The 27,193-nt window shown below is 38.9% G+C and overlaps 1 long non-coding RNA gene across 1 annotated transcript in view; it reads right to left on the reverse strand.

Moving 5' to 3' along the window:
• LOC139770928 (uncharacterized) overlaps positions 1-26,848 on the reverse strand; it is an 83,054-nt gene extending 56,206 nt beyond the window's left edge. The window contains exon 1 of the long non-coding RNA XR_011717851.1: positions 26,085-26,848. This is a non-coding gene — a long non-coding RNA (uncharacterized lncRNA). The remainder of the gene's footprint in view (positions 1-26,084) is intronic.
• Positions 26,849-27,193: the final 345 nt, after the last annotated feature.

The following is a 27,193-nucleotide window of genomic DNA, read 5'->3' on the forward strand; positions in this document are numbered from 1 at the left end:
ATACGTACAAGGTAACTATGTACATCAGATCGATACCGGCGACTTATCAGAGATTCGACTTATCTAAACGTTCAACTTATCTAAAGGGTTACTTATCTTTCACAAATAACACACCTTCTTTATAAACTTTGATTGTCATCTCGATCGTCACATCTATCGTTGGTTGCACATTTAAAGTGATTTGAAACATTACTGTTGCGCATGACAGATTACTTGGAGCAAACTTTCTATATAAAGAGAAGTCGTATTTGAACCTCAAGTTCTCTATGTGACTTTTTTATTTTTATGTAAATTATACGTAAAGTTTTTTTTACCTCTGTCTTACATTTCAGAGACTTTCTTTTCGGTTGCAATGCGCGATACGATGCACTCGACTTTCTTCGGCAAGCGAGCTAACAACTACTTGATATCAACCTTCCAAGTTACATGAAGATCTCCAAGAAACTACTTTCGCAAAAGTTTCACCGAGTAAAGGAGAATCGAAAATCGGTGTGTGCGCGAAGTGCATTCTGAGTTTTGTGTGCGTGAGTGCGTGCGTGCGCATATGTGTGTATTTAAATTTTTAAATGCATCAAATTGTAGCAAATTACAGTAACAATCACATTAATAACAGTTAAATCGGACGAAATTAAAACATTGAAAATTATACTTCAGAAAACAATATCTTGAATAAATTCAGAAAAAATTATCGCCTCTCGACGCAAAAATGATTCATGCATGTTGAATAAAATTCAAAAAGAAATAAATAAACGAAATAAAATCTAAACGAAAGTATGAACTCTAATGAAGTGTCCGTCAACATTCTTGCTACAGACTGCAATATGACTCAGTACTGTCCGGCAAAGCAATTCGGTCTTGTGGCAACACGTCCGAGGTTTAAAGCGGGTAGCCACCAAATGAAATATCGATCGGCTTTGTCGCGGCGTGCGTATACTTTTGTAGAGAAATGGCGCACATTATTTACAGATGATGCCTCCGCAGAATGAGCAATAATCGAGCTTTACTAAATGGTTAGCTGCACCGCTGTTCGTCGGAAAACCTCAAAGTAAAACTATCGGTTTTTCGCATTTAATTGGAAATACGGAACACGGATATGAAGAAAACATGTTGCTCTTCTCGTGCTCAATCCTAATTTTTTGCGAAGTACCGACGTTTGAATTACTTATTACGCTATACGATTTAATTATAATATATTCTAACAGGCCACAGCGAGGGATTAATATAAGCTTTCACGTGAAAAAAGAGCTTATGATATGAAAGTAAAAAATTCTTTTTCAATCACGCGTATCTTATAGGAAAAGAAGGAGACAGAGGTATATCTCGAAGACGTTTGCCGCTGCAGAATTCCCATCTCTAGATTCGTTTGTAGATTCGAAAGTTTTTCGGAAATTCCCTCGAGCGATAAGAGCGCGGTTGCGATTTGCCGTTTCTATGTATATGTGAAAACCGTACGTTACGTTGACTACGTATATAGTATAGTATACTGAACGGCACGTAACTTTCGGGGAAAGTTTAATAACGTTCGGAAGATTGAAATTAGTCGAGTATCGAGGGAGGGCAACTTTTGCGCATATACGAATTTGCAAATATCCTTACGGCGTAATGCGCATATTATTATGCACAACAGTTTCGATCTGGTAGACCACAACCTTCTGACAATGAGACGTAAATGCATTATTCCGAATAGTGGAAATTCCGGAGAAAGCCACTTACGACGAATAATCCTTAACCACTCGACTAAACCTTGATGATACCGCGATAAACTCTGGGCTACGTGGCTTCTGGCGTTGTCTAACATGTTTATTAACAAAACGGTTAACTCCTCCCTACATGACCGCAATTAAACGATCGATTGCGCGTACGTTCGTTCGCCGTCCTGCCGTTAAGCTGAATACCCCCGCCACGATACTCGATATTCCTCTAATAGCATACCGAAACGTCATGCAACGCAACACCCAACACCCGCGTGCCGCCCCGCCGTCGTTGTCACGGCCAATATCCTCGCGCGGCGTCAGGCTTGGTATCGCAACTGTGTTCAATGTCCCATGAAAATTGCGCTTAATACGCGGAATGCCACCCCCGCCCGGGTGGCGCACCGGATTCACATCGGTATAATTTTATCGAGCCGGCCGGCCGACTGTCTTTAATATTCCGTACGTCGCAACGAGGCCGCCGCACGCAATCCCACAAGTTCGGAAATGATAAAAAAGGCCGCAACACGCGCGAGCGAGCCGCGAGAGCTGCGCGGTGCGTACCTTGCATACATACTCGCGATATCGATCAAAATCTATATAGCGATATATTATTGTCTCGTGGCGCTCCTTCCACCGTTCACGATAGACACGCTTCGTTTTTTTTTTTTTATGCCTGTATTGCCCAATCCCGCAGATGGATCTATTCAATGAACGCGGAACAAAAGCGTGCATTTGTCATCCTATTTTTCCTATTCGTCTCAGAGCGAGAGGCTTATTCCTAATGCCACGAATTCATCACGATAATAAATGTCGGAATAAAACAAGCTAATTATGTCGTTTATCGTGCACGACGAAGCACATTGACAAATGTAGCAGGACGCTTGTATTACGCTATGTATTAATTAACCTAAATAAAAGTGACAAATTGGCGATTTTTTTTACGTAAGAAACAAATCTGGGTTAATACATTTTATCATTATGACATAGAGAGAGAGAGAGAGAAAGAGAGAGAGAGAGAGAGAGAGAGAGAGAGAGAGAGAGAGAGAGAGAGAGAGAGAGAGAGAGAGAGAGAGAGAGAGAGAGAGAGAGAGAGAGAGAGAGAGAGAGAGAGAGAGAGAGAGAGAGAGAGAGAGAGAGAAAGCGTCGACTGATAAATGGAGCGTAAGGAAACACGAAACAAATCAATACGTTACACCGCAAGATATGCAAATGCCCGTATGAATATTCAGAATCATTAGCTCGCTCGTCTTCACTTTCTTTTGCATATAAAGAACACCAATTTCCAATCACAGTTTCACCATTAGAACTCGGACATTCGCCAACCAATTATACGCCTTCACACCAGTAATTACGATTTAATTTCTATGAAACATCATTTAACAGTTGTTTAATCTCGAATTACGTTACGTACTAAATACCTGCAGTTACAGATATAATGAACATTTTCTGAAACATTTAATTTCGTTGCTATCATATTAAAAAGGTATTAAGATCAAATATAGGAAATTATTCTGATACTAATTTGCATTTTAACGAGATTCTAATTACTATTTCATTGCCCTCTCTCTCTCTCTCTCTCTCTCTCTCTCTCTCTCTCTCCCTCTCTCTCTCCCTCTGATTTTCGTTGTTTTGAAATGCAGCGCGCCGAGAGACACTGACCTGTCGAGAGCGTGCGCGTATGCACGTACCTACGTTTAAAATTCAAGTTCACCCTATGCGGTAAACAGGAAATTCCAGTCTCGGTAGGTTAAGAGTAATATAACAAGAGAACAACTTCCAAGTAACGGAGCGAGTGGCGAAACCGCCGTCCCTAGATAGAAGCAACAATTACTGAATTCAGAGGGCGAAAACCGCATTTACGTTAATTTGAACCTTACGCTTCATGTGATATATGGAGGATTATCGGAAAGCTTTAACCTTCGTCCATGATTTACGCCTCGAGGAAGTTTCCGTAGACTCCTACGCGCTTTGTTGAGAACATGAGGAACGTTCGCACGTAACTGATCTAAACGAATAAAATTGCAACCACGTGAATTTACATTAAAACGCAGCTGTTCATTATCTTCATCTGAACTATTATGAACGGTGAACGTTGAACAGCACAGATAAATACTGCAGCCAGAATTACATAATATATTCGCGATCCTAATTACTGCGTGATTATTTACTTTTTTTCTTAAACTTGTGATTTAAGCTACGTTAAGCATGGATAATAAAATAGTGATTAATGTCCGCGGATGGCAAATTATGAAGTTTTCTAAATTCCGTGTTTTCGCGGAATTTATATTAACGGTGGTAATAAATCCGGAAAAAGCGTTTACAGAATTTGTGGATAAGCACGCTGATGTGTGTGAAAGAATAACGTCACCGACAGTTTTGTTGAAAAACAAAAATTGAAAAATGCACTTATAATTACGACTTGGTCCATTTTCACGACGAGTAACTTGCACAATGACAGCTATGCTAAAATGCAGTAAATTATTGCATTCTACGGTAATACAAATTACAAATCACTCGATACAAATAAATGTTATCCTTAGCAATAATGATTATATTTAAAAAAATTTACTCGGATTTCTAGGCTTAAAAATACTCGGAGAAAGTATCATACAATGTAAAAACTTTTTAAAAAATGCAATTAAATCGAATTTGGCCGAATAAAGTTTTTAAATTTACGAAAAATAAATTTTTAGATTTACAAATTATGAAAATATCTGTGTATATTTGATGAATTTCAATGAAATTGAGTAATTTAATATCAATTAATTCAAAATACAAATAGAGCTATCATGTGAAAAAGCACTTGTCAATATATTTATCGATGCGATATACTGTGGATATACACGTAGCTATATATCTGATGTGATAATTACGGGTCGTGATATGCGTTTCTATAATATTAAAGGCCTTTGTGAACTATTAATTAGAACATATTTCTGTTAGAATAGAACTCTATTCCGCCCGCAATAACGTATAAAATCCCCTACAGACTATTCATTGAATCAGGATAATAATTGCATATAAAATTGGTAGTTTCAACAGTAGTATCAACATTGTCATACCTCACTAAAGGATCATGTAATTTTATAATCTATTTTCTATATCATTATTACAAAATTTATGTAATAAGATACAAATGTACACTAAGAATCAATATTCTTTCGTAAAATAGATTCTATAACAAATATTGCTAAAATTAAATGAAATTGACGAAATTAAAATTCTTTACAATAAATTTTTATATACTAAGTCGGTAAATGTTAATGCGTATTTTTATTCCGTACTTTGATAATGCCAAACCCGCTTAATGTTCAGAAAAGCAATGTTCGTTGCTACCAAATCCGTTGATTACTGGTATTTAAGTCATACGTATTATCAAAATACATTTTCAGTTTGCTAGATGAAGTTCATATATTTGTATGAATAATAAATACAACTGACAGATATAATAATTATTTAGTGTACATAATATGACAGAGACAAATCATTCATCGAGATTACTTAAAATTGTCACTCGAGTTTGAAAATTAGAAATTATCTAATAATTAGTCATTACATAGAATTAGCATACAAGTTTTGAACAATGGCTTATGCATAATTCAAGCGCACCAATCATAGAAACGCCGATCTATCGAAATGAAATAATACGAATGTCGATTAGCGCCGACTTTTACATGCAGCTCACTGCAAAACGTGCACGTGCGATGCGATGGTGCAGTCGAAAAGGAGGAAACGATCCAGCCTCATCTCCCGCGCTCGAGCCGGAGTTCCTGCGTCGAGTGGAGCCAGGGATTGTAAAGTTCCTGAGAAATTGCTATTGCACGTGCCGATCTTCGGGGCTTGAGAGTCGAGACACACACTCGCGCATCCATGGGCTCAAATTGAACCGGAATCGACGAGGAAAGATAAAGGACGACTTGCCCCGGCCTCCGTGTACGGAGGAGTATTTTAAGCCGCCTCACCGACCGGAAATTATTCGAGAAAACGTAAAAATATCACGACCACTTCGTGCATATGTATCCCGACCATCTTTATAACCCTTCTCGACTATTTTACAACGTGTAACGACCCTTTCGAAACTGGTAGTCGGCGCAAATCTGCTCTACGCGAGTGCATGCTACTATCGTTAAGCCGTAAAGATGCAAGAAGACGCGGTAGAAACCTTGCAAGTTTCTGTGCCATTTTTTTGCGCCAGAACGTCGAACATCGAAGGCTCCGCGAGAACGAACATGGCGTTTGCTTAATATTGCCCCTTCATTTCGAGGTCGTCAAACTGTCGAAGTAGTTTCGTCGTGTAGTCGCTCCTTTCGTCGTGTATTTAAAATTATTATATATTACTAACCGATCTTGTGTGTGTGTGTAATGCGATAGGTGCAACGAATGACGTGAATCTATAACGTTATGTTAATTTCGAGTAATGTAATTATTTCTTTTTAAAAATAAAAATGTGTGTTACCGATTTCTGAGTATTACATAATCGTAAATCAGGATTATGTTTACCGAAGTAAGTGGATATTTATTGGTAATTCTGCTACAATAATTTCAAAATAAATAAACCTATGTTAATTAACGTGAAACTTGAGCTATCTTTATAACAAAGTCGAAAATACAAATAATGACGAGAAATGCAAATTAAGTTAGAAGCGTAAATTTATTATTATGTCTTATTTACAATATTATGATAAATTACTCATTTATTGTTATAATTATTATAATCAAACATATAAAGCAAAGCTTTTGATGTTTATTTAATTACTACATTGCACGTATGTGATTTTAAACTCCCCATCATAAGATAACATTTAATTAATGCAGATATTTTTTGCAAACATAAATAAATATAAATATAGCATAAATGTACATTTGTTCATCATTTGCAATATTGCATAACAAAGTATACTTGCCTAAAAAAGAACCCAGATAATCAAATATTGGCACGATGACCGCATAATGCACGCACGCGTGCAATGGCATGCTGTCATGTGATGTCCAGATACTGCCGAACCTGACGAGCACAGTGACGACACATTGCGCTTAACGGGCAACGCTAGCATTTTGCAGGTCAAAATTTTCGGCATCGTGCATAAGATAACAAACAATACTTATCGTGATAGCACCGTCCTAGCACTGCCTGCTTATCGATATAAAAGTGACACAGAGACAGCACAGTTTTTGCATGACATGCTGAGCACAGCGCGCGCTGTCGTGCTATATAGCTTGGTTATCGGGGAAGAAAGGAAAAACAAATGTCCAATGTGCTAAAGTAAGAAATTCGGAAATGCAGAATAAAAGCATTACATCCAGAAAGTGTAAATGTGGATAATTAAATTGAAAATTAATGTAATAAATCCACAAACTTTTTTACACCAATTTAACCAATTACACAACTATGTACCTACCAGTAAAGTGGAAGTAATATCTATAATATAATAAAAGCTACAGTTTTCAATAAAATAGTTATGTTTATTACTTATTTGCGGGAGGAAAAAAATTGCACACATCACAAAATACCTAATTGTGATATTTATAGACGTTGCACAAGAGACTACCCAGTACTAAATAATAGCCGAGTGTTACATTATTTTGGAGATTACATGTACCTAATACAATCATGTGATAACTAGAAAAGACTCAATTTTTCTAAATTAGGGAACAAATATATAGCAATAATTAATTGATAAACTGAAAAGAAAAACTGTACACGCGTGTTCTACTTGCTGGTTTTAGCAGCTTATTTATTATTTCAATGCAGTGAACATTGCGAAATTATTCAATATTAATTATACTATCTTTCGTAAAAGAATGCGCGAAAGAAATGCTTATGTCGATAAACAGCGATCTCATTGTGTACATTCACGCATTTTGCTCTCACGAAATGACTTTCATATTGCTGCAATACTTGAGGCACGACCATTTACAGTTGGAATGTGCTTTTGTTCCTCTTCATTCGAAATCAACATCACGGAATATTGGCGAATAAGATGGTAGAGCCAACACAGAACGGCAATGTTCTTTTATATATATGTGTACATATACACATATCTGCATATGTAAATTCCACGGTCATTCGCGACGTCTTATATTGGAGTTTAGGGACAAGACCCAGAAACAGCGACTATTGTGCAAATGTGTTTCAGCAACGTGAACCAATTCTGACGCGCGCGTATTAACATTAACCGATAGATCGCCACTATCGATTCATACGTGCCCCCACTCCGCAAGTAGTTCGCAATCCCTAGGGAAATCCGTCATATTGGCATTCGAGAAACGTCAATTGCATTGTGTGACGGTGATAGAGCTTTACCATTAAGGATATCATGTCCCGTAACGCCACGATATTATAAAGTCGCGCAAAATATCAACTTAATTAAACTAAATGTGGATAATATTATTAGAGAGTAACGTTCAATACGAAATTTATCGTTTGAGTAGCATATGTACGTAGCGTGTCGCATAAATAAATGAATATTTCAAAAGTGGATTACTATTTCAGGCGAATATTTTCTTTGAATATTGGATGAGAAAATTACGGAAGCAACGAAAACAGTTCGAAAAGTTTCTGGCTTGCAAACGACTCCGTGCTTTAGCGTACCAATCGATTGTGCACGAGCGAACAACCGTCAGCGATTCGTTATACAAATGACTCCTGCAAGCTCGTAACGGTACGCTGAATGAAAGATTATCTGCGGCAACGTCGATATAGTTATCCGCTACGCACCGTGCAAACTCGTGACGCTCTGAATTATCGATACACTATCTCGAACTGTCTCGTTCCGAAAAGACCTTTAGTATCCGAAATAAATTGCGCGTGACGTTGTCTTCGACGGTAAAATAACGCTGCTCGCAATTTCTCGAAGGGCGAAGGGTAAAGAAGGATTACGATGACGTTGTTCGTAAATGAGTTTGTCATAATTACGTTACGAAATTACTATCATCTCGGCGTCAAGTGTAATAACAACTCACCGGCATAATTGCATTTCCGGATTTACAAAAGACCTCAATCGGAGAAGTAAATCGCTGACCGAAAGCTCTCACAAGCTAATTCCCGCATAATAACAATCAGTATAGGTAATTTGGTTAGTAATCCCGACTCAGGGTAGTGATATATGTACATATACGATACGATACTATTAAACGATACTGTTTACCGGTAACATTCGCGGCGATGTTAAGTGAGATCAAATTGTGATAATTGTCACACAAATGGGACGCTGTGCGGCGTAAACTTGACGGTTTAAGAGTTAAATGGGCACTGTTAGTCTAATTGAGTATAAACCCCATTCGACTAATACCCATTAATTCCTACTAATATCCCGATCTTGTACAACCAGCATTCCCCCAGCGGTTTATCCCTGGCAGTTTCGACGGTTTTCGGGGACTGAATTTCCGCGTCTCGTCGTAGGCGAAATTTGTTAGCGCGTTGATAGCAGATTCGCTTAAGGTTCCTCCGGATCTCCCGGTAAATTTGTGAGCGGCGCTTGCTCTCGCATGCGTGCTCTCGCCCCGCTCTCGCGATTTTACATCGCTCTCAGGAAACGGCCGGCACGGACGCGGCGCACGACGCTTGCTCTTATGAAGCATGAATATTTTAGCATGAGCATCTTTAGCGTGAGCTCATCGACCACGGAAGTTCAACATCGCACTCCGGAATATAACATCGGCCGCGATGCCGAACGGTTACGTTACGCGAATAGAGCGTGAAGCATAGCCAATTTACTTCTCGATATCGCAATTAGATCATTATGTACAAACTCCCGTAATTGGGCTATATGTTTGCCTACATGTGCCTATACGTGCTTAACGAGCGCTCGGCATAGTGGTCGTGGGAAAATGGAGTAAACAACTTTGAAAAAGTAAAGCCGTCAGCGCAGCAGCATAAAATAAATACACAACTCGCGCGCAGCTGATTCGCGCTAAGGAAAATTTACATTTTTCTATTCTCAGCATACAACCTGAAACAGAACTTTGTTTATCAAATTCAATATGATATATCAATGTTGGCTTTTCAAACGATTTTTCATTTCTGACCATTCGATTCGTGAATGAAGATTAAAGAGCGATAATAAACCTGAAAAAAATTTTTTAGAAAAAATCGTGCGAAAGCGAGTTTATTTATTAACACAAATATTTTAAAATAATGAAGTTTCGATAGAGTATGTGATAAAAACTATTTCATAAAGATAAAAGTCTGCAGAATAGTCGACATGGTAACTATAAGAGATATTTTCAAAATTAATACATTCTTTTCTCTGTGTAGTATATATTTTAACTTAAGTTTTAGAATAAAAGTAAAATTGTTTTTATCATTCTCGCAGCATATAATTTATCATTATATGCGTGCGCATTGAATAATACCATGTCGATAATAAGTTTCAGTAGATATTAATCAATAGTAGCACAATAATCAATAGCGGTACAATAATATATTACAATAAATGAGGTCTTCATTATCCGGTGGAAGATAGATAGACATGCAACATCGTTTGTAAAATCGTGTTCATCAACACAATTGTGTTAAATTCGTGAAAGGAATTTAACACACGATACATCGACGATGGATTATCCGAATACAACGATGTCAGGACTCAGGAATTCCAGCATTAAACGGTCGCGTTTCGTGTATTTTCGTATTTGGCCCCGAGTCGCGTAACGAAAAGAGGAACGGCAAAAACAGCTGCGTCATACGTATGTTAATGAATTCTCAATTCCTAACCTTCTCTCCCCATTTCCATTCGGTAAGCCAAATCGAATAAATCTAAGTATACCCACTATAGATTTTCGAGGCAGTAATAAAGAAAGAAAACAAGCGCGTTTCGATAGCGCGTTCGTTCTTCCGATCCCGCACAAGTTTCCCTACTTCCGCTTCGCTGGCCGTGCCTCCTCGACAAAACGGAAAAAACATTGGCGCGGTATGACGATGGCGTGCTAGACCGGAAAATAATAATTGACTTAATAATTTAAACGTGATCATACCGATTTCTTTCTGATTCATTTCCGATATCGATAAATGCTGCAGCTTTAATAAAAAGCGAGAGAACTTGGTATTGTACGAAATGACGCGACCGCAGAGATTTTCTATTAATATGATCGCCTTTCATGAATTTAACACAGCTGTTTAGTAAATGCAATTCTGTATGTGTAAGAATAAATTTCTTAACAATATGTATGTAATAAATAAAATATAAGCCGAATCTCTTGTACGTGAGTAAGACTTTGCACTAATTTAATACGAGCATTCGATCGAACAGAGATGTGAAACTGGAATAGTCAGTAATCCCTTTTACGGTATTTCTCGCAATAAGTAGAACTATATACTTCACGTTTAACTACATCGCTCAACTTAATCGACCAGCAAAAAACAGGATATAACGATAGAGAAGAAATTTATTGCCGGAAGGGTGCGTCGACGCGAGTGTACGCACCCTTTTAACCCATTAACTCGCACATTCGGTTGTAAATAGGGCCAAACATGATCTTACATATATCGTAGATGTCGCACGCAATATCATCTTGAAATTCAAGCAGATGGGACGATTGCGAAGTCTATGGCTATGTTGCAGTTACACGCTAATACAATTCTGTATGTCAAATATTTATCGTGTCACAATTCCTTCAGCAACTTATATACGTAGATGATAATTCACGCGAATTATTCGATTTATAAATTGAACATTTTCAAAAAAGAAACTATCTAAGATACAAACTATCGAAAAATTCGAGATCCACTTTGCGCCGAAAGAAAAAGAGAAGTCTTCGCATTCTTTGCATATTCACAAATGGAAAAAAGCGCGCGAAGAGTACCGCGAGTACCGCGAGTACCATCGAGCGTGACCTCGATTTTAATGGTACCTTACCGTTAATGCCTATGCGTCGTGAGTAGGTATAAAGCCAGCTTTATATCACCAGCGATTTGCTGGATATTAAAAATCAAGGCGAGTACGACTCACACGTATGCATAACCGATAGCGATTCGAAGGAATGTGAAAGAAGAAGTGATCCTTTGTATACATTCGACGATACATATATGCACAGAATTTCAATTAAATCCACTTGGTGGTTTATCAAATTAGCGAACAATAAATCTATTGATATGTAATAGGTTTTCAGAATCACAAGCATTACATATTGCTCATTATACTTGGCTGTTCACTGTTAAGTATTAAAGAATGAAAATTAAACTGAGAGATACCTTGGGTTAATTAACATTTTATTATTCTTAATTGCCATGTGTGTCGAAATTTATTATTTTAACATAAAACATTATTTTAACTCTATTGATTTAGTTAAATTAACATTGTTTTAATCGAATTAATATTGAATAGAAGGAGAGGCGACCTATAAGAATATGGTTAAAAATAATGAGTATAATTGGAATCGAATTGAGTATAATTTGACATTACAATTTAACAGCGTTGGTACAACTGAATTTTCGCGATAAATTATTGCCATGATGTGTCATTTCTTAAATCGTATCAAACTACACGTTAAAGATTAAGAATTGGAGAATAAAATATAATCAATCAAATAATTTTAATTTCTTAGTTAAATGCATTCTAATTTACTCCAATTTACAACCCTAAATTTTTAATCCTTTAACCTGATCTTTAACGGTCTTCGATAAAGAATGAACGGCATTGTACCTCGACGTGCACGCACTTGCACGTGAATAAATGGCGAGCCGCTCTGGCACTTTCCATTCTTACGTTTTCTTTCAATATTTTTTCACCGTTAGGAAAATGTCTACGCTCGAGCTGAATTGCCGTAGCTATACTCATGTGAATGATGCAAAGCACGCGGCCCTCGTCTTTGATATGAAACCGACGGAGCGCATGTACACGCAGGAAACATCTCTTTTTATATGAATCAGACGATATATACGCGTTTATACCATTTTTTCTCTTTCTCTCTTGCAGAAATAAATTTACCTTCACAATAGCGCTCACTCCAGCTCCGCCGTATCTCCTATTCGGCTGCGTCTCGATGTGCATCTGCGCGATTTCGCGTATATTTTCGGCATTTCTCCCATTACGGGGTTATCGAGCGTCGATGAAAATAATCTCGCGAATGTCAAGCCTTCGGAATCGCGGACAAGCGTGGGACAGAAGCGAATATCGACAGAATTATAATATGTTGTGTTATATACAACTTGCATACATGCAAACGCACTTCTTGCCCTATTTCGAGCCGCGAGAAAAACTGCGCGAGAAAAACTGCGCGTGTCCCAGTTTTTTATTACACGCAGAATGAATAACATGTTTCTCGTTATTACGCACATTGGGAAACCTGCGGTTCAATAATTTTTCATTGCGTTAATTGCGCACAACAGCTACTGCACGGGCAATACGAACTGTTGACCAAAAGTACTCTGCAATATTTAGGTGTCAACAATTCCTACCAATAACTTGAATAACTCATAGTGATATATCAAGTTTCCAGTATTATACGAATAGTAATTTTACGTGATTTCCATAATATACATTCGTGCACACGTGTGTTCACGATAATACTTTTCTGGTAATGCATTCTAATATCTTTAGAATCAACTAGATTGTTTTTCTTTTTAAGTTACAGGTGTACATGTGATTTTTGATTGATCATAATGATCATACTTATCTCAAATCTGGCCTTTCCGCATACCCCCAACATATTGTTGGTAGCTATTTCATTATACGCCTCCCCCAGGAAATAGTGTCGATTTGTACGACGTTGATTAATGCCTATATGAAAAATGCAGCCCACGGACTCGAGTCGATTCGAGCTCGACCTCGGCAGACATCGGGTCAGTCGGCCTCACTTGAACTTTGGCTTTAATCTAACTTTCTTACTCAGGACTTCTCTCAACATTTTAATCATTTTCATATTAGAAGCTGTCGAACTAACGGCCGATGTATTTCCGATATTCAGATTGACAGATTCTGCCCGAAGAACAATCAAAGTAGTAAGTGGAGTTTCCCGATTTGTTTGTTCAGGAGAAAAGTGACCCACGCCAATGAAATTAAATATTTAATTGATTAAACATATCTTAAACTCAATCATGTTTTGTGTCGTAAAAAGTATGGTAATGACACACTTATTTAGATACGCAAATACGATTTAAAATTTAGTATTGTATTTCTTTAAAAAATATTTTTGCGAACTGCAATGCAATTTCAGTGACACTATATAGAATTAACATGTTGCTACTGTGAATGTAATTGTCAATATTTGATGATAAATATTGCTATAACTCAAATCGTGCTCGATTACCATTAATCATCATCAATCATGCTCTATAGAATCCTATTTTCATTTCGCGTCAGACATACATCAAGAGATATAATCATTAAATTATAAACTGATAGCTTCATTTGTGATCGCAGTTTTTGTTTATATATAAATATATATAACTAATTAAAATTCTTATCCATTGTAAAAATTGTGAAAGCATTTATCTCGTCGGAACTATTTATACACATAAAAGTAGCTAATAAAACTTATTGTAAAATATTAATGCAATGCTTTAAATTTGATGCCGGAAACCGGTTCCAAAATTTTTCTAATTTTTCGGGGATGGCGACGATGAGTTTAATTTTTCAGTAATGGACGTTAATGTCGGTGCAAGCCCGGCATAACCCTAGGGACCGGCCCTAATAGGATATGCATTAGGCATTTTCCTCCTTCAACGAGAAACAAAAAAAAGTCCAATATCTCCAAATTTGCGGAAATTGGAAAACATAGGCATTTATGATGTGGAAAAATTGGAACTTCTTTAAAATAAAAAACAATGTATAAATTTTTATCAAAATGAAAGTAAATAAAAGGGTTGTACTACCCGACTTGAGTGCCAAAATGCAACGCGATACAGAATTAGAAAAAATAATCGAAAAAATGAAAGTGAGCCAAAAATGGCGGGTCAGCGGAGGGTACATCCAAGCGATGCGCGGGAAAAATAAATATATATCTCTATATATACATAAATTTAAGAGAGGAAAATATAACTTAAAGTAGAGAAAAAATTGTCTGCGAAGAAAAAAGTAAGAACAAAGAGGGTTTAGGGAAGCGATCTAGACTAAAAATAAAAAAAGGAAAAGGTGCTTCGCGCGGGCTTAAAACCTAGTTTTACAATAAGTTCGGGCATATATGATTCAATGATAATGTATGTGATTGCAAATTTAGAGAATTCTAAATTAAAAACTATCGAGAATGCATACTTAGGTATCATATTCTACTACGATACAAGGTGACTGGAATTAGATCTTGTTGTTTACTATCGAGAACTGGATATCTTATGTAAGAGTCAGATGACGCCCGGGAAGAAATCAGCACGTTATAAAAATATTCATTATATAATAAATTCTTTTTTCTCCGTTATATAGATTGAACGCATCATAAAGCGACTGTGCTAAAAAGGTATGACGTCAATACTCATAAAAAGTTCAATAAAAATAGAGAAAAGATTGAAGAAAAAATGAAACGCTTCGAAAGAACTTATATGTACATAAATAACATATCTACACATTTTTACAGCATTAAAACTTGTAGCGCTAGTATAAACAGTATGTGACTTATTGAAACACTTGGACATGTTCGTTTATATCAATCTTCACCTCCCACGGAGCGCACTAAGAACACGATGGCATGCAATATAAATAAGCAACGGGTTTACGTTAACTGCACATTTACGGACTCCTGCTAGTACCAAAATTGATATGAGTAAGGAAACCCCGTTTATTTTGATTTGTTAGGAGCGAAACAATCTTCCAGACACGATATTATTTCTGACATTGGTCGATATTCAAGTTATATTTCTTATTACACAAATACGACATTTACGCTGAGAGAACTAAGTTATTATTCTCTTTCTCTATTTTTAACGAATTGAACGATAATGAAGTTCTGTGGCAGTTTTATTTTCAAGAAACTTTATGGAAAGTTTTTTCTTGGACGAGCGTTAAATTCGATGTAAAATGTAAAATGTAACTGCCACTATTAATCCGGAGCAAGTTAGACCAAGCAAGAACGAGCAGGAACGAATATAAATGAACAATTCGCTTCGATAAGTGCTCGTGCGTTCTCGTTTACTTGATATGGATCTAGCTTTACACATCGCAGTACGCATGGTAAAATGACGTTAAGTTAATGAATATATGCAATGAACGATGTATTAACATTCTCGCATTTGCCCGTCGAGAGGATTTGCGACTGAAGGGCTTTAGCAATTTCGGAGCTAGAGCATTCGAAGCATCGCGTAATATCTGTTTGAAGATACGTAAGAAGCGTTAAACGCGATATACTATCGTGTACTTTAACATATCGCATAACATAAAGAGCACTTTGTGCATACGACTCGTTGTTGACATTAGGGAACGTTATGATGTTTTAAATTCTTGTACTCTTCTGAATGTAATCACGTACAATTGGCATACACTGTGTATGTGTGCGTGTGTGTGTGTGTGTGTGTGTGTGTGTGTGTGTGTGTGTGTGTGTGTGTGTGTGTGTGTGTGTGTGTGTGTGTGTGTGTGTGTGTGTGTGTGTGTGTGTGTGTGCATGTGTGTAAGAAGAGTTAAAAAATAATTAAAAACTTTTGCGAATGTTTCACCGAGACGTAAAAGTGATTCAGCGGGTGAGAGAATTAAATCGTGATATTTAATTGCATATACTATTCATTAGTGAGCAAAAATTTCATTAAACTGATACAGCAACACTGCGACATGATTAAAAACGTTAATTTCCTCAGTGTATTTATGTAATAACACGCAGTAGCAGTATATAATCGCAATAACGATTGTGATAATCGAAGTAATTACGGTAATAGCATGAGACTCGAGGCCCCATTAATTATATATAACATAATCTCGCTGTAATATCCGTATATGGAAAAAAAACATTTTTTTTCATGCTTTATCTTCCACGAATATTCTTAAATGTTTTTATTGCGAGACAGCGGAAGAGCGAGGGAACCGAAGTGCAACGTGATAAACGCGCACATTCGGGGAGATCATGGCTATACTAAATCCAACAACAATTACCAGCTTTGTCGCGTGGCCGCTAGAAGCCCTTGTTATCCCGCCACGATAGAGCGGCTCAATATTTCAAACACGTTTTTCTCCCTCGAACAACCTGTAAAACTTCAGTGATGATATATTGTTCGCGAAAGAATTATTGAATAATCCCGAATAACACGAATAACCACAAACAAATACAAGCTAACTAATTGCAAAGTGCGGTACCTATAATACACTCGATTAAGTTTTTAGTTAATTTTCCCTGAAATTGAATTTCACCGATATTTGCTGCAATTTCTACATTTTCAATATTAAATGCATTGATAAAATGTTATATAGAAAATTAAATACAAATTAACTGAAAGGTACTTCTTTAAAGCACCTCGTTTTCAGAATTTAAATATAATTAATAGAGTTCTGTTTTCCGAAGAGTTTCAGTAATTTTTGATACATTTTTAAGAGTTGTGGCGATTAAATGTAAAAAAATAAGGATCCGAAGAGAAGATGTTTAGAAGGTTTCCGTAAAAATTGATAGTGCTTTCTCAGCAAAACAAGATTCTGTCAGTTGAAGATCTAATGAAGACTGAAAGAATTTTTGTTATTGTTTTACCAACTGTAAACTCATCAATACTGAATCTTTAAGAATCCGATATAATGCAGAAGAGAAACATAAAAGTTTTCTTCTTTGTAAGTACCTATTTAAAAAAATGTAACCATTAAGAAAATTTCCTAGACATCGGATCGCAGATTTAAAGACATGCTGCAGCGTCTTCAAGTGTCTTAGATTTTACATTGCTGTTAAAGCTACAAATATAGAGAGAAGTACGAGAATCGAATTAACTTCCGGCGCGCGATGTTTTTCCTTCGACGCTCAGCAGCTCGTCGCTCTTATTTGACGACGTCTAAGGAATTTGAAGTAGCTCTCTATACATAGGAAGAATTATTATTCGAAGCACGATAAGGTCTCATAAGTCTTACATTACGCGCACACGACGGGGATTGTAAATCGCGCTGACAAGGCATAATGATTTCAACGTGATCGTATTAAAAATTCATAGTCATCCCGCTATGTCGTCTCGTCCATTACGAACGATCGATGAGGATTTAGGAAGCTTCAGCTCAATCTGCTCCTTTCGCGGTCGATTCAGTCCAAACGACTCGCTTCATACGTGAGTGAAAAGACAGGAAGAGAAAGACAAGTAGGAAAGCAAACAAATCGAGGAAATGTACCAAAAAAATGGGAGCCAGGTTCCCTTTTTTACATTTGATACGTATAGAGGAATAACAGGAGGAAAATATAAAGAGATGGTATTGTCCATGCCGCTTACGGATTTGAAAGCCTGAAGAGTTTTCGCCTTGACTGTCTCTGACTTTGCAAATGCACAAGATTTCTTTTACGCGCGTCGGAAAAAGGTAAATAAAGCTGTAGAGAGAACGGCTGGGACGAGAAAGTTGCACGGGGATATATTCAAGGAAGTTAAAATAAGCACCGGCTAAAACGCCTTATCGTTTTGATTGACGACTCCGACGTCGACCGCGCTTCGTTATGACGCTTGATAAGTCCTCGAAGCAACGTCACTAATGATCCGAATGTATAAAGAGCGTTATGCACGAAATAAAACATCCCTTACGTGGAGAGAGCGAGAGAGAAAGAAAGAGAGAGAGAAGGGGAGAGAGGGAAAAAAAGTCCCCGCGTGCCCCGGCCATTATCGGTCACGTAGATCTCCATTGCGTGCTGCTCCTATATCCTAAGGCCACAGTCAACGGTGCCACACTCGGAGTGGACTTTAAATCAGATTACAGTGTGCACTTTCCCGCCAACAGAAGTGAAAACACGCACGTATACGATGTAATATGTGTACCGGGGGCGGAGGGAGCAAACAAGTTGCACCGAATCCGAAACGTACATTTCGCGTTCTAGGAAGAAACCCCCGTGAAATTGCACGAACAGATATATATACATACGCGCGGAATAATTAATATTTTGGAAAGGATTGATCTCGCGGTGAAAATATCACTGAAACGCGTTTCACGCGACCCTTTCATGGCCGCTCGGTTACGGCAATATCCGATGCATCTCTCCCATCTGCGTTTATATCGGCGATGCATAATAAGCCTAGAGACTTAATCAAGGTAAGTGCCCTTTATGGAATGTACATAATGTAGCGCTGTCTGTCAACGTAACACGTAGCTATTTACGGCACAAAACTGTTCTTGTTTTATCTTCCATTAATATAGTGAGGTCAATCTATTCCGTGTACAGATATTTTATTAAGTATCAAGAAAGAATAGACTCCTTGGTTTCAACAAATCATTTTCTTTTAATGTCTTAATTAATGTAATAATAACTTTGCGGCTATATTTTTATCTATTACACTGAGAGAAATTTAAGTGACAACAAAATTTGATTTGCTGCGAGAGCAAACTTTTTGCTATTGCAACAAAAGGTTTGCTACTATTGCTAAATTAATTAGCTCTCGCAGCAAACCAAGTGTTTCTTGTCACTATAGTGACAAATGATTTGCTAATACAGCAAAAAATTTCTCTCAGTGTATGGGATTATACGAAGTTATATTTCGTATAATTATACGAAAAATATTTCTGCAAAAAGAACCACGCTCTATTTCTTTCTTATTACATTTATCATACGATAAAATTAACTTAGTATTATTTTCGAACAACTTACGAGAATAATTTAGAAGTATGTTGATCTTAAATTTGTGCCTGTTTCTATCCTGGACATTACGTGCCTAACCGACGCCATTCTTTAAAAGATAAAAATGTTCTCCTGGCTAGCGCAGCAAAAGCGTTGCTTTTTAAATTACGCTGAATTGTGCTAAACTTGTGCTGACTAGCACCGTAAATAGTCTCGGTGGATCCTATAAAACTTCTCCAAAAACAATACGAAGAAGAATACTTTTCGTATATTTCTTGTTCATTTTGCTAGCTAGCTTTAATTTCACGCGTATTGCATCATATATATTAAAAGTAAAGCTATATCAAAGATATAATATATGCATCGCATATATTAAATATTGCTTGAAATGAGTCGTGCGCAAACATATCGCAGAATTCGCTTAAAATTTCTACAGATGTTACTTGCAAGTTAATAATGTATCATGCATTAATATAATTTGTTTGATAGCAATAATATATGTACATGCATATAATAGTAAATAATATATATAACATATAACAATAATACAATTGTTTAATAATTTATTGGAAATAAATATCTAACATCAAGGCATCGTAATACTAGTGTGTCTAATTATAAGTTTACCATTCTATATGCAATCAATGAAAATTCTATAGTTAACCCGCAATTTTGACACGTTTAAGATGCACCAAAGAAGCTCGGCGTGCTAACTCGGTCGACTTTAGCACACTCGACAGTCGAGGAAAAAGCGACGGTTTCCGGATTTCCACGAAAACGTTCCGCCCGACGTTTCTATTTCTGCGCGTTGCATTTTCCAACAAAGAATGTCGCCGTCGCCGTCTTAGTCGGCATCAGTATAAACGTAAACCACCGTCTACGATCCCGTCGGAGATAACGTCACAATGAGCGACAGAAACCTGCTGACTTCGAAGAAACGTTTCACCGCGCTGCGCCGGGCAATGGCAATGCCTGCGTGCCGACGCACACATCAGCTCCACACGGACCACACAATTCGGCAAAATTGCGTACACCGTGAGCGGGCATTCTTTAAGTCTCATAAATGACTTTTCAAAGCGCGCCATGAGTCAGGCTCTTCTCGGAAGGTCGATACTATTTTAATGCGAGTGACGCGGAACTGGCGCCAGCCGCCATGTGAAGCAATGTGACTAATGATCGCGCGGTCAGATTTGCAAGCGGGGTATCGAAGGATAAACAATGTTAACGCTGCGCGGACACATCAGTGTTTTTGGAACACTCATCCGGACACCCTGGGACTTTTAAGACCATAGGGTTTTTGAAAGAGCGTTTCTGTGTTACAAAAAAATCTATAAAAATTCATGTATCATCTTTAAGGTTTCAAAAAGTGATTTCTATACTTACATAGGCCGGAACTGTTGCAATTTTTTTTTTTAAGAACGCTGAAGCCATTCCCATGGGAATCATAAATAAAGAATCAACAGTGCCTTAAAAGGCCCACGGTTTCCGCGCAGTGTTAAACATTAAAGACGCGTGCTAAAGTGAAAACGTGCCGCTTATATATTATCACTTGCATCGATGATCTCGTTGATTTTAACATTTTTCTTCGCATGAGAAATCTTATGCAGAACTTTTTAAAGCCAACGTCTCATTTTAAAGCTTAGATTTTAATAATAACGTACGAAAGGGAGAAGTGACGAAAATAACTCTGTTATTTATACGTAACAAGTTAAATGTATTATCTAACAATAGCTCCTGGCTTGTGTTATATAGACGGGGTAACCAACCTATTATCTAAAAGGGAGACCATGTTTCGCGCTAAAAGCGGGTCTAGTTATCTTTAACATGTATCTACGTTAAACTTGAATTTAAAGTTCATAAAATAGAATTGGAAATATCTGCTCGCGCATAGTGATTATTGTTTTTTCATCTTCTCTTTTACTACTGTATAAATATAATAAAAACTTACTTAACCTTTTTTTGTTCCCGAGAAAAAGAATCTCAACTTTGGACATAAATTATTGGTCTACTTTATGCTGCATCTATTTCTATTCTTTGCTTTTTCTCGCCTTCCGTTACAGATATCTGTTCCTTTAGCGAAACATGATTTCCCTTTTTGCTACCCTTTTGTCCGATATTCCATTACGTTTCGAAACTGAAACTTCTAAAAATCGCCGTGACCGATGGCACGTTACATCGTTATACCTAAATTCTGAGTCCCTCAGTTATTTTCCACCTAACACATTTTTTCGGAATGGCGATATAGGTGCGGTATCACTGGGAGGTCACGATGACACGTACGATTGCAGGACACGCATGGTTCTCGAGGTAGGGCAATGGTAAACTCGATACCTCGCATGATTCATACGCGGTATGAGTAACTTTTATCAGAGAGCGTCTCCTAGCGCGTCGCTACGGTTGTTGGGAGTAGAGGAATGCGGCGAGGGGGCTCAAGAGAGTTCAATGACGTAGCCGATTTATGGCTGAAACGAATAGCCGTGGATCGTGCCGATACCTCTGTACGTAATAACAAAACAGATCGATACATACTCTATTATGTTTCAAGTAACATAATATAAACGATAGTGTACGTTAAAACACAAATACGAATATCGTGATACTCGTGATAGTACTGTAGCAGGCAAACAGTTACGGATAGATATATTCGGCACACAATATTTTTCACCCTGACACAATGAGTATTATTATTACAAACATGAAAAATACATCGAACAATCAATTCCGTTCCGCTTGTTAGCACTGCGTCTGCGAACGTCAGTATCTTCGATCGCGCGCAAAAATGTGAAAACAATTCCGTGAAGTATATTTAACTAACCTTGGAAAAAAAAACACAATGTAAATAACGAACCGAAAACGAATTGGTCGTGTTAATATAGCACAGCTTTATATCAACGATGAAATCGATAAATAAAAAAGCCTCATGCATTTCCGTTCAGGATACGATCGGCGCATATAAAAATATCAAACTGCGAATTTCAAATTTTCAGGCACCGAAATGACATACATCCGTTGGAACGTTTATTGAAACGGAAATGAGCGTTTCAGGTCCGTTCGTTCAATGTCGCCCGAGGAATAAATCATTGTGCTGAGGTACAAAATCCATCAGGGCGCAGCAGCTATTGCTTGTTGAGTTACATCTATTAATTTCCATTAAATACTCATTAATTTTTTTCCTGTCAATGCCGACTTTCAGCTTGCTCTTTACATTTTAAAGCTGTTCTATTGAAAAAGATTATTACTTGTATTTAATTCATTGTCACGTATCACTCAAGTATTATCACGAGTTTATCACCTAATCAGCATTTCGAAATTAGTGTACACATTTAATCAGTGTCCTACTACTCGCTTCAACGACCTCCTCCCGCGCCAGTTATTTTTGACGTACTTCGACAAACGAAAGGCTCTTTGCCGAAGAAATTGACTTTCCTCCTCGCACTCGAGGATCTTCTAAATTGCGAGATGAGATCTCATAATTAAATGCTCTACGAAATTGTCGACCCTTGCTCGCTACTCAGCGGCTCAATTGTCATTTTAATAGAACGGTTCGGTTGCCTCGACTTTCAATAAAGGGAAGGAAGGGCCCGTACAAATAACTGCGTTTATAATATTGCAAAGCGGATCTCATCCCCGGGAGAAAGTTCCACGAACTTGATAATAACGCACACTCGGAATCGACAAACGCGCACCAATTATGCTGGCAAACTGGCTCGCAGCAGCTCTTGTCATCTCCGGAAGCAATAACGACATTTATTTACAAAACGCGCGGTAAACTTCTCGCCAATTATACTTACGTATTTTATAATCGAAGTAACTTAACTATATGTCTCTGATTTAAAAAAAAAAAGACTAAAACAGTCTCCAACGCCACGTGAAAACTTGCCAGGAAAAATGACACTGTTTCGAATAAAAATTTGTGTATCTTCGAAAAAGCAAACGCGCGATATAAGCAGATAGTAAAATAACGATGATCGAAACGGATTCTTACTCCGGTCTCCCGAAGTTTGATATCTTATTTCATGTCGGCTGCAATAGATTGATCGTTTCTGCAAAAGAATTGATATCTCACTTGGAAACTGTTGCTCCGAACAACAGTGACTTGCGGAAGATTGATATATGTAGAGTAAACATTGAAAGAGAGCGCGTTCTGCCAGACCCTTTTTACGGAAGGAAAATTTATTTCACCGATCCCATCTTTTTATTAAGTAAGTTCTAATAACTTTTCAAAGCGTGTTATTTTTCGTACGCTCGTTTCAGGTGAAATAAAAGCGAAAAGCGCAGCTGAATCTTTTTCTTATCCCGTGTTTTTTTTTTTCTTAAATTATACTTTCTGTAATAAAGTTCCGAATTTTTACGTTACCCGAAATAATCCCATTTGTCAATTTTAAGGTAATAATGAAATTATGTCGGCGAGCTTCCTCGAAATTTTAGGGAGACCTTAAAGCCGTCTGTAATACCGACTTTTCAAAAATACGCATATCTTTTTATTGGCTTTATGGATTTAAAAATCCTCCTCCAAAATTAAATATGCACTAATGCTTTCCATTTTATGCCGAGAACGAAAATAATTTCAGAAATGCAGAGCTTTGTTACCTACTCTAAGCATAATAAGACGTCAACTCGTGACAACACATTTGGTTCATATAAAAATTCTACAATTTGTTGTTACAAAATGAGACCAACGTGGAGAGTGGATTACATGAAGAAATAACATACCGTTCTCAGAATTAGGCTTAGACACCTAACAAAAGAAATATATGTAAAAAACGATTAAATTCTCATATAATTTATTAACGATTGCATGGCGGAGTAAGTAGATATACGAGTTTAGCATCTCGCATTACATATTCAAACACTGAGAAAAAAAGCTGTTGCTTCAATTAAAGTGCTATCACGGGGTGCCAAAAACATAACTAGTTTATTCAATTGTATTATTATTAGACCCAATATCTGGATTATTAAACCAATAATTAAATTATTGTCTAATAATAATTATTGTCTAATAATAATACAATTGAATAAACTACTTATGTTTTTGGCACCCCGTGATAGCACTTGAAGCAACAGCTTTTTTTTCTCAGTGAACGAAAGTATGAAAGTATCGAAAAAGTTTATTACTAAAATTATATCGCATAATTTTATCGCAAGTCACTAATTATATCGCGAAGCGATTTCATGGTTAGAGCTTGTAAACATATTCGAAAAAGTCCCAACGTTGGATTATGTTTAGGGACGCATGCTAATGCCAATCGTATGCTTATGTATACAGTAGACCCCCGTATAACACGGGGACGCATTTTATATTAGGTTAGATATACAATATGAATCCGTGTTATACGAGTCACACGGATTATTATACATATATGGATTATGTGTGCACATGGAATCACATATTTACAAAAGATGTAGTAAGGGTTTATTATGAAAAATGTAAATCAAAGAGAGTGTGGAACGGGCTAAGAAAAATGTAAACTTAGGCTGCGGTCCGATTCACGCTCACACGCATTGTATAAAGCATCACTCTGTCTTCGTTGCGCATCGAATATCAAACGAAGATAGAGCGATGCTTTCAGCATCGGACCGCAGCCCTAATATTAAAGATGCAATGTAAATGGCAAAATATTTTTGTTTCACTTTAAAACAACGAACAAATATTAAAATTTTCCGTGTTATACGAATCCCTGTTACATGAGGTTTACTGTATTCGAATGCCCCCAAGACTATCAATTTATTTTATGCTTTCAATGTGCCCCGTAAAATAATACGAAACTATATCCCGAGCATCCCGAGTACCGTGGCGCCATTGTTATTCAATGATGCAGTCGCGATATCGGTATGCGCTACGCATAATACATTTGGCCGTACAATACAATCACGATATTCTCCCAATCGGGCAAAACGTCCAAGATTCGCACCACATAATTTAGATTCACGAATGCAATTATTAATTTCTGCGCGCAGACGGCCCCAAATTACCGTTTGATATTCGGACAATCGTATCCTCATCCAACATTAAACGCATCTGAAATGAATATTTGTCGTCATTACGTCATCATTAACACGCGTCGATATGCCGTTCGCGCGTTCTATCGTCAAGTCGCAATGTTCCAGCAGCGGAATTGCATTTCGGTAATCTCGGATACCACCTCGCTCTCATCGCTCCGTCTCGCATTCCATTCTTTCTGGAGCGATTCGAATCTTCAGGACAAAGAAATGTCAGAAAACCCGGACGGTTGCATTTAATATTGGACGCGCGCGCGGGGAGGAGGAGGAGGAGGACACGCGAGCGAGGAGTGAGAAGGCGCGATCGCGACGCGACGGTACCGTCGTCGCCGTCGCCGTCGTCGTCGCGCGCACGGCCGAGCGAGCAGCCGGGAGCTCGGGAGCTCGGCTCGATCGCGCCGTGCCGCGCCGCGCCGCGCCGTCGGAAGAGTCGAAGACAACGGAGATCCCGTGAGATCGCGCACGAGGCCGCTCCGGACGGGATTCCATTCCGGGCCGAGACCGCGTTACCCGAGCGAAACGAGCGCGCGGCGCCGATCGCAGAGCGTGCGCCGCCTCGTGTGCCACGGACGCGAGCGTGGCTAGGTCGGCGGCTCCGATCGGCACTCTCGTGCATCCGAGCGGGAGAGCGTACCTGCGCGCGCGCGCGCGCACACACACGCACGTCGTCGTCGTGTGTGAAAGAACGGCTGCAAGATGAGCGGATAAGCTCTTTGTAGAAGCGGGAGGAAAAAGAAGATCGGCCCTTACCCTCCACGTCGCCGTCCGACGGCTAGCTCCGGTCGGCGGTCGTCGTATCCGTTTAATCGAAGCGACGCGGCAACTTCACGCCGTTGACTCTGGCCACCTTCCGTCGCCCCTTCGCCGCTCGTTTCGCGTTACTCTTGTTGCTCCCCTTATCTCCCGCGCCGACCACAAAGGACGCCGCACGCACGGCCGCGCGACACACCGCGACGATACCACGAGAATGCTCCACGGCCCTCGGCACCAACAAAACCCCCCCCGGCACTCCCGAACTCTCGGACTTGGAGCGAGCGCGCGTTTCCCGGCCCGCGTCGTTCGAAAACGTGGCGCACGGCGTCACATCATCCCGCGCACTGGAAAACCACACACACACAGGCCGCGGGCGCGTCGTTGACACTGAGGACGCTCGGGGAAAGGTCGGCACCGGACGGTTACACGCGAGGATATGCGCGGCGCGAGGATCCTTGTGTATTACTATGATATGACTGCGCGCGCGCGTGCGAGTGAAGTAATGCGCGAAACAGGATACAGTACCGTCGCACGCCGGTGCACCGCGGTACGCAACGTACTCCGAGGAATGCGTTCCCACGAGGGCGATCTTTCTCTCTCTCTCTCGAGCACTGATACACGGAGCCGAACGAATCCAACGATGGCAACGATCTATCTAGCTCGCGCGATCTCTCGTCGAAGCGAGGGGGAGAGAGGGAGGAGGAGAGATGGAGAGATCGACGCGACGCGCGACGCGACGCAGCAACGACACAACCCGTGCGCGCTGCTGACTGCGGCAGACTGAGCGTCGGGACGCGGCCGAGGTGCGCGCGAGCGATCGGCGCGCTCCCAGCGGCCAATGGCGACGCGAGCGACGACGCGCCTGTGAACTTGTCAAGTCCTGTGACCGGTCCTCGCGCTCCGAATGCTCCGATCTCCGGAGTCCGGACTCCGATTCTCATCGCGATATTCGGAGTAACGTACGTACGATCGGCGAGCTCCAAGGGTGAGTAGATTTTTTGATATCTCCGAGAACGCTCCTTCCAGCCTCTGAGCGAAGGAACGGATAAAAATAGTTGGACGGGACACTCGCCGAGTGTCGGGACGAGCGCGCGTAACAATCGAGT

This window comes from Temnothorax nylanderi, unplaced genomic scaffold (assembly GCF_030848795.1).
Source record: "Temnothorax nylanderi isolate EJ_2023f unplaced genomic scaffold, tnyl_v1.0 TNYL_tig0034_pilon, whole genome shotgun sequence".
Taxonomy (NCBI): domain Eukaryota; kingdom Metazoa; phylum Arthropoda; class Insecta; order Hymenoptera; family Formicidae; genus Temnothorax; species Temnothorax nylanderi.